Source organism: Pinus tabuliformis, chromosome 8 (genome assembly GCF_031772625.1).
Source record: "Pinus tabuliformis cultivar Carrire ecotype Pingquan chromosome 8, CPIR1, whole genome shotgun sequence".
In the NCBI taxonomy this organism is placed as follows: Eukaryota; Viridiplantae; Streptophyta; class Pinopsida; order Pinales; family Pinaceae; genus Pinus; species Pinus tabuliformis.
In genome coordinates this window covers 430,329,468-430,339,775 of record NC_142294.1, presented here as the reverse complement: position 1 = coordinate 430,339,775, position 10,308 = coordinate 430,329,468, and positions in this window count along the sequence as shown.

Sequence of the window (10,308 nt, the reverse complement as noted above, 5' to 3'; positions counted from 1 at the left end):
GATGATGATATTCCTCCTTTTTACATTACTCTTAATGTCCATACTAAACTGCTCCACAACTACATTTTAGATTCAGGTGCATCTCACAATATTATGCCTAAGTCAATCATGGTAGAGCTAGGATTTGATATCACTAAACCATACCATGACCTTTATTCATTCAACTCGAGAAGGGTGAAATGCCTCAGTCTCAACAAGGATTTAGTAGTCTCTCTCATCCAAATACCTAACAAGAGTTTGCTTATGGATATAGTGGTAGTTGGCATTCCAGCCTCATATGGTATGCTTCTTGCCAGGTTGTGGGCCACAAAATTGTGAGAAACCCTACAAATGGATTTATCATATGCAACCATACTCGTCTTTGGGGCTCAAGAGTAGAGATTATACAAGGAGGCTAAAATTTTATATGTCATGAGTGACACTGAAAGATCCAATAGCTTACCTATGTATGTTGTAGAAGTCATCCAGGTGGATATTGGTGGCCACCCTCCTATTCCACTTGGACCCCCACCATTGTACCATTATTTCTTTCAGTTTCCATAATTGTAACACAATTTACTATTTCTGGCAATTTTTTGAGTCTTGAACTTTCAGAGTCATTTTAAGGCCCTAAACAAAGTTTTTTGTTGTTGTTGAAAATGAGAAAACATGAGTCGCTGAATCATGATTATAGTCAAAAGTTATAGTTCTCGGATAAATCTTTCTACTGAGGTATTGTGTGCATCAAACAGAGATCATAGGCCAAAGTTACGACCCCTGGAAGTTGATGTACCAAATTACCCCAACGAGGCCCGTATTTTTGGCGCTTCATCTCCTAGAGTTAGGTTTTTGGATGTTTAGGGTTTTCCATTATTTCTCAATAATAAATATGGCTTTGAGCCTCATTGTAACAAAGGTCAGAGGCATGTGGCCACCACATTTCTTCTCAGAGATAAGTTACCATCATCCGAGCTAGTTTATTTCCATTCTGTATGTAAGCATATTTCAGTTCTTTGATGTTACTGAAAGGAAGTTTTATTTCTGTTGTATCTATGTGTTTATGTTTATATTTGTATTCTATTGTGTTCTTGCATAAGTCTGGATCAGTGGTATCAAAGTGATATGCTCTTTCTTAGTTTTTCTTTTCATGTCCCCAATGAGGTCAGGGTATAAGGAGTTAGGGCTCGAACTAGTTGAACCTTTTCAAGACTTCCCTCGCAAACCCCGGCGACCTCCCATGGTGGAAGAAAAGAAAGATGAGGGAGTATGAGATCCCTTCAAAATATTGCTTGAAAAATCCCTTGAGCGACAGATAAACACGATGATGGAAAACTTTTCCCAGATCCTTCGGTGGATTCCCAAAGGCAACACATCTTCATCCAACAGCCACTTTGGAGGCACCACTCCCTTCAAGGTACAAGTCGATTTTGACATTCCAATATTTTAAGGCTAGATAGATGCAGCCATCGTAGATAGATGGCTAAATCTATTGGAAGGGTATTTTTCAGTTCTTGATTTTTCCAATAGGGAAAATATTACTTTTACACTCCTCAAAGATGCCCCCCACATCAAGGATTGGTGGGAAACCTACTGTGAATAGAAGGATGAGAGGGAACCCTCACTATTTTCAGTCGCACCCACTTGGAACTCTTTCTAAGACGCCATCAACGAACAATATTACCTTGTTGGTAGCTATGAAGATAAGTACATAAAGTGGAGACAACTACAACAAGGAAGGGACCAATACGTGCCGGAGTTCACAAATATTTTTCATACCCCTTGTATAAAGTTGGGTATCATGGATTCAGAGTGGCATCTGGTACTCAAGTACCGCGGTTTTCTCTACAAATACATCCAAGGCGAGATGGAGTTCTTGGACATCTCCTCGCTTGGCACCGCCTACCGATACACTGTCAAGATCGTGCAAAAGTTTAAATAGATGAAGAGAGACTTTGTATTCGCGAATCCAAAGCAAGGGAAAGGCACCTCGAAACTGCAAAACAAAGGACAAAGCCAAGGTGGGGTGACCCAAGACAAACCTTCGAAGCCACAAGAAAAGAACAACTCCACGAAGATAAAGAAGGACACAGGAAAGTGGTGCGAGTTCCATAAGAGCCCCACTCACAACACAAGTGAGTGTTGAGCCAAGCAGTCACTGGTGGCCGAGTTGAAGGCTTCAAAGTCAGATGCATATTCTGACTCTTGAGTGAAAACCTGGCAAGGGGAATGAAAAAGGGAAGAAAATTATTGATGCAGAGCTTGTGCCACTATTGCCACCTCCAATATCTAGAAGATTGAGCCTGATGATCCAAAGGAGGGGGAGAGTCTCTTCCACTCACAGATGTGGGTGAAGGGTTCACCGTTGCAATTCATTGTCAAAAGCGGGAGCCAAAGAACCTCATTTCAATAGATGTTGTGAAGGAATTGGGCCTACCGACCACACCACACCCACAACCATACACCATTGGGTGGCTTCACTAAGGATGAGATCTTGACGTCAGCCAATAGTGTCGCCTTCCCTACAACATCAAGCCCTTCACAGATAAGGTATTGTGTGATGTTACTCCTCTTGAAGTTTGTGATGTATTATTAGGCCAACCATACTTGTGGAAGCATCATGTTGTGTATGAGTCGAGGCCTCACACTTTTATTATTTCTTTGGGAAATAAGTTATACAAGATACCAGAGGTAGCTCCGCCTACTACCATCTCTTTGATCTCCCCTAAGAAATGCAGTAAGATCATCTCGTAGACTGAGAAATTTGTTTTCTTTCTGATTCGCTCTCAAATTAAGGGGACTATCGTGGCCACATACATGTCCCCCAAGAAGGGTTCCTCCACACAGTAGAAGTAGGTGGATAAGGTTGTGGAAGAATATAGGGACATATTCTCCTCACCCACAGGGGTACCCTTGCAATTTTAGGTCAAACATTCGATCAATATGATTCCTAGAGCACTTCTACCCAATGGGGCAATATATTTCCGCTCCATTATGAAAAATGAAGAGATCAATTGAAAAATCTAGGAGTTGTTGCAAAAAGGGCACATCCAACCAAGTTCCTCACCTTGTGGGAGCCCGATTGTACTTGTACAAAAGAAGGATGGGACTTGGAGGCTCTGCATTGATTAACGAGCACTAAACAAAATCACTATCAGGAATAGGTATCCAATCCCATGAATTTATGATCTTCTATACCAACTCAAGGGGGCCAAGTGTTTCAGCAATATCGATATGAAGTCTGGCTATCACCAAGCTCCAATAGAGCCCACAGATGTGTGGAAGACTGCCTTCAAATCCAAGGAAGGCCTTTTTGAATGGTTGGTTATGCCCTTAAGGTTGAAAAATTCTCCTACGACTTTTATGAGGCTAATGGATGACATCTTGCGGCCCTTCAACAACTAATTTTTGGTTGTTTAAATGGATGACATCCTCATATTTAGCAAGAGTTGGGAAGAACACTTGTAACACATTCGACATGTCCTGCAAACCTTGTGGTAGCACAAACTATGTGTAAACTTTGAGAAAGGCACCTTTGGCATGAGCTAGGTCCAATATCTGGGTTACATCATGGATGAGCAAGGCCTACATGTGGATTTGACTACGATCCAATTCATTTGAGATGGGCCAGGCCCAACCACTCTAATAGAGCTTCACAACTTTTTAGGCCTTGTAAATTTTTATCAGAGGTTCATGTTGGAATTATCCCATATCACTTGGCCTTTGAATTAGATTACCAAGGGTGGAGCGAAATAAAACTTTTCCTTGTCTGAGTCCTAAGAAAAGGTGTTCGTTGAGTTGAAGCGTCACCTTTGCTCTACATCGGTACTCACATTTCTAGACATGCAACAAGAAATTGAAATTGAGACAAACACCTCCAACTATGCTATTGTTGCAGTCCTCACCCAACACGAACATCCAGTGGCCTATCATAGTGATACACTTTTCGATACAATTCAGAAGTACCCCACCTATGATAAGGAGATGTATTCCATCATGCAGGCTTGCTGGTAATGGGAGCATTACATTATGGGGAAGGAGACAGTTATCCACACTGATCACCAACCTCTTCAGTTTATACAGACACAAGGGAAGTTTCAAAATGATCGACATCAAAAGTGGTCTACATATCTGCAACAATTCCACTTGAACATTAAATACAAAAAGGGAAACACCAATCATGTTCTAGACTGCCTCAGGTAGCCCCCAGTTGCATCATTGACTACTGTTTGCAACTCTTGTGGCCACGAGACCTCTGGATGGATGCAATTATACAAAAATGATATAGAGTTCGCCTCCACATACCATATGCTAGTGAATGGAAATAAAGTTCTTGATTTACATCCATAACACATTATTATGCTACTTGGGCCATGTTTTTGTTCCTTCAAGTGAGCGTGCCAAGTTGAATTGGGAGGCGCACTATAGTCAGGTCGCAGGACACTTTGGTGTGGAGAAAAATATGGCTGTACTAAAAAAGTACTTTTATTGGACAAAACTATGACAGGATGTTGGGAAATATATCAAATACTGCATTGCCTATGCCATCACCAAGCCAACCATCAATAAGCAAGGCTTGTACACTCCTCTCCCTAATCCCATCATGATAAGCCTCAGTATTTAAGCAAGAATGCTGCAACTCCTAGGGATACCAACTTTACTTTATCAACCCGAGGTTTGTACAAACTTGGAGGTGATAGTGCTAAATACATAGTAGATGCATCATTCTACTCATGCCACTTCTCAACTAGGGCACTTGACCATTAGGGTTCCAGACCATTCCTATATTGAACTAAAGGGAGTCTACTGATAATGGAATGTAAAGCTAGTTCTAGTGTAAGGAAATTAAATACTTGTCAACTCAGGAAATGAAAGCTGCCAACTTGTAAATGATATGAAATGACATAAATAATCTAGCTATGAAATGAAACAAATCACTTGTAGAAAGGAAACTATGCTAATTTTGCAATTGATCATCTACCTACCAAGACTGCTTGAAAATAGAAATTTACTCCATCATTTCAGAATTCAAACATACATACATTAATGCTGGCTAGAGGGGGGCCTGACCTAGGTTCAAATTTATTTAGCCAAACAAATCCCTACACTACTTGCCCTTTCGGAATCAGCCCATGGAGCGCGGACTGAAGTCTCACCTGAAGTAGTATGGGGGGATGCTGGAACCAAGTTTCCGCACCCTTGAGATGTTTGTGGTGTCAATTTAGTCCAACTGTGATTACCTTCGTGCTGGTTACTTCACACACTGTTCTAACCTTCAATACCCTTGTAATCTATTATAATCGCCTTTCGCGCAGCCCTAACCAGGGGTTGAGATGCTTTTGCATTGCTATGGCAACGAACTACACTATTTCCCCAACTACACCACAAATCTTACTTATCTTCTTACAGATGTTAGTCAAATTCGTGTAAACAGATATTATATCTTGTATTCACTTAATCAATACAGTCATATATATTCGTGCATCACATAAACAATAGAAGTGCAATTTATACCCAATATATTCAATGCATAAAATAGGAAATAAATACATAGAATTGATATGAAACTTCTCTTTATTAATGCTTTCAGTTGTTACAGACTTGACTCGCCCTGCGCACTCAGCTGCAGGGGTCCGTGCACTCAGCTGCGGGCTACTAGGCCTCTATGCAGTTAGCTGCAGAGCCTTCTCCTACCCTACGACCCAAACTAGACTTTACACTTCCCTTCTTCCACTATGCTTCTATTCCATGTTTAGATTAGATGTTGTCTTTATCTACTTAGAGCCTTGCTCTATTTATACAATCCCATGGTCCGCGGACCATGGGTAGATCTCTACAGCTGACATTACATTACAAAATTGAGGGCGGAAAACCCTATGACTCTTTTACAAGCTACACACTCCACGTCCAAAAAATGCAGAGTCTTTACATCAGTGTTACAATATTTGACCAAAATCTGGGCTCTAAGCCCCAAAATTTCCCTTGGGGGAACCCGTGCCCAATAGGCACCCAACACAAACATTGTGACTTGCCCTTGAGTCACTCTATTAGTGCGGAGATATTTGCGTGAATACCTCCTAATTCTGCCTGGATTGTTGCAAGATCGGCATCACACTGAGTGGCTACTTGCTGTACTTCTTTGATGTGCTATTCAGAAACCGGTGTGGCTGAAATGTTGCCCTGAACCTTTTCCTGTGTTGCCTGCAACTACGGGAGCTTTGCTTCAATGGAGGCTATAACGATGTATGCCTCATCAATCCACGATTGTAAGTGCACCTTCAAAATGACTTCCTTATGTCAAGCAACATCTACCTGTTCCTTTAGTGATTTCGCCTGTTGCATCCTTGCGAGCCTCTGTGTAAGGGAAACCATCTGAACAGTCCCTTTTACTTCGTCATGTTTCTGCTATAGCTCACACACCTCTGTGCCTAGGCTCTGTATGTTCGGGTCCTCCTGCAGGGTAGTGAGAACCTCGAATGATTGCTCGAACATCTTTGTGTAGTCTGTCATTGTCTTGTTAACCTCTGCTATTACTACTGTAATCACACTGGCGCGCTGTTCCCTAACTCCGGTGGGGTTGAAGGCTATGCCTTCAATTGCAATTTGGCTATTTGAAGGTTCAGTTCGAGCTGAACCCTGGCCATTTCTTCCTTTGCCTCACACACCCTTGCGGCTAATTCCCGGACGTGCACCTCCATTGGTTGCTCTACTTGGATGGCCAACTCCGGGACCATCTGGCAGGCTTCCTCCACCACCTATACGAGCTGATTGTTCTGCACCACTACCTCGTCATGGTGCAAGCTCAACTATTTAATGTTGATGTGTTGCTCACCCATTGCCTGGAGAACACGACCCTCCCTGGCTGGCAGTTTTGCAGTGATTCCATCTTGTAAAACATAAAGCATCTCCCAAGGGAGTGCAACCACATTTAACCCAATTCCCTTCAACCCACTAACCATAGGCCTATCAGCCTCATTTTCTATAATGTGTGCTCCATTTGGTAGCACTATGGTGTTGGTCACCCGGGCGTGCAACATTTCCTCGGTCGCGGACATGCCTACTGCGAGGCTAGTTGACACAACGCCAGCCCGTGGACTGCGCAAATACAACTCCTGTAACTATGCCTGGAGGGCCCCCAACACCATCTGGTGTTCCTCCTCGAATTGCTGGAGGGTCTCCGTGGTGATGTCCCTCACCGTCTCACCAATGTTGTGTAGATCCCCCTAAGTGAGGGTGATTGGGTCAAAAGAAGTCTTTGAAGCCTTTGACTTCTTTCGCGGCCCTACCTGCTCTCTTGGGCGCGGTCATTTTAGCTGGGTGGATGCTATTTGCGGGTCCATGCCACCTTGCTCTGCATCCGTCTCTTGTTCGGGCGAAGGCAAATTTTCTCCCTCATGCTCTTCCTCGGCTGCCTTCTGCTGTTCTTCCGCTAGCTTCGCTATTGGGTTGTGTTATATTCTTTCCATGACTAGCCCACGTAGTTAACTGAGGGGTTAGAGGGTTCATTGCACCGATTGTGTAGCGGGGGGGTCACAGGGGATTTGGGGGTGCAGGTAACCCCCCTATTTTGTTTTTTAGACCCTATATTAGGTTGGGCGGACCTACCTATGGTTTTGTGCATGATTTTCGGTCTATGGTTTTGGACGTGATTGTTTTTCGATCCATGGTATTGGATGCTTTGGCATGTATAAATATGTATTGTAACATTTAAAGGAACATAATGAAAAATCAAGCTGGTAGTCCTGGTTTTGGGATCCAGGGGAAAATATCTATGTATATGTGTTTTATGTGTTATGCTCTCGCATTGTTTATTTTTTGTGTTTTAGAATTCGTATGTAGGTAATTTATGTACAGGGTTAGAACCTACATTTGGTATTAGAGCTATTTTGGCTTCAAGGGGACGCCTTTGTTGTTGAGGGGTTTTGCTCGGGCCTGTGGTAGACCCTGTTCAATGGGAGATCTGCGAGATTGATTATGGTGGTGAAAGAAGATGGTGAGCAGTGGAAAGATAGAGATCGAGAAATTTAATGGTCAGAGTTTTGAGTTGTGGAAACTAAAGATGGAGGATCTGTTGGTGGATAAAGATCAGTGGGTTGCGGTAGATCCAGGTACTAAACGAACGGGAGTGTCCGATGAAGAATGGAAGAAGTTGGATCGGAAGGCAAAGAGCACAACACGATTAGTTGTCTCAGATTCAGTGTTGTTGAATGTATCAGGGGAAGCTATGACGAAGGCTTTGTGGGACAAGTTAGGGACTTTGTACCAATCTAAGTCTCTGGTGAATAAATTGTTCCTACGGAAAAATATGTATAACCCGAGGATGAAAGATGGAGACTCGGTGACAGAGCATCTAAACGCATTTAATACTGTGGTAAGTTAGTTATTATCTATTGATATTAAAATTTCAAATGAATATAAGTGCATCAGTTTGTTGTGTTCTCTATCAGATTCATGGGATAGTCTGGTTATTGGACTAGGTAACAATACAATTGCCTTGCAGTTTGATGAAATAGTCTCATCCTTGCTGACGGAGGAGATGAGACAGAAAAATATGGAGAGCTAGAATGGTGATGCCTTGCCTATATGACGACTATACCAGAACAGAAACAAAAATAAGTCATTGAGTGGGAGATCTAAATCTAGAGGGAGACATAAATCTCCAGGAAAACTTGTAAAGGTGGTGTGCTAGAAATGCGGAAAGGAAGGGCACTACAAAAAGGATTGTAAATCTAAAGCTCCTGATAAAGGAAAGGGATCTGATGATGCTCCTTCTACAGAGGAGAAAACCACCTCAGATGAAGGTGGGGATGTGTACTTGGCTTCTTCAAGTACACATGTAGATCATGAGGCATGGTTGATTGACTCAGGTGCATCCTTTCACTTCACTCCCCATAGAGAGTGGTTCTGTGAGTATGAGAAATATGATGGTGGTGATGTCTTCTTAGGGGATGATAGAAAGGCCAGAATCATTGGTCATGGAAAAGTAAAGTTGAAGTTGCAAGGTGGAAGGTTTAGAACACTTAAAGGTGTTCTGCATATTCCTCCATTGGCTAGAAATCTAATTTTTGTAAGCAAGCTGGATGATGCAGGTGTAAAAATAGTGTTTGAGAAGGATACCTGCAAGATGGTTTGGGGAGCACTGGTATTGATGCGGGGAGTTTGGATTGGAACTCTGTACAAGCTGCAAAGTAGCATTGTCGTTGATGGATGCAATAGCTCTGTGGTTCCTGAAAGTGGAGCAGAAAATCTAGTGGTCTTTGGAGAGAAGACCATGTTGTGGCATCAAAGGCTTGGACATATTGGAGAGAAGGGCCTTCAAATACTTCATGGTAAAGGTATGGTAGAAGGTATGAGTAATAGCTCTCTCGATTTTGATTTTTGTGAAAATTATGTATATGGGAAGTAGAATTAGGTGAGTTTCCCCTCTGGTGGTAAGAGGGTGAAACAGATATTAGAACTTGTGCATAGTGATGTGTTTGGACCTGTGAAGGTTCCATCATTGGGTAAGTCTATGTACTATGTATCATTTATAGATGAATTCTTGAGGAATACATGGATATATTTCCTTAAGAAGAAATCTGAAGTCTTTGACAGGTTTAAAGAATTTAAGGCTTTGGTGGAAAACTAGACAGAGAAGAAGATAAAGATGTTGAGGACAGAAAACGGTGGAGAGTTTTGCAGTAAGGTGTTAGCACCTAAATCTGCCTTAGGCTGAAGGAAGGCAAAAATTAGGGTAACCACAAACCACGCTCAGTCTGGTAGCTAGCCCTACCAGAGCAGGAGAGGGCTCTCTCCGAGTCACGCTCAGTGAATATATAAGCAAAAACAGTCTGAGATGACTTACAATGAAATATTGATCTTAGGCTAGTAAGTGAATAGGGATACAAGAAACCATTTTCATGAATGACCGAGCTTCTGGGATGGTATGGGACCAACGGTCAGCAAGGAACAGAGAATTTAATACAAAGGAACAGATTATTCCGTGAGGCAAGGTAGGTGGAAAATGTAACAATTTAGTTTGAGGTAACACGACATGAATAGATTGCTGAAGAAAGTGAAAAGGGCATAGTTACATGAATCTTTTTCAACAGAAGAAAAACACTAAACATGAAATTTTCCCACAGGTAGAGCAATAAAATTGAATTCTACCTAATCTCACTCAGAAAATTTCACTGGAAATGAACATGAATTGAATTATGAAACATAAAGAAATACATATGAAAAAATAAGAGACACATTTGCTACACTCACAACCACAAGAATCTCATGAAACAGAGCCGCTGCCTTTCATTAATTCTCTGTCAAAAATACACAGTGAAGAAACAAAGTTTC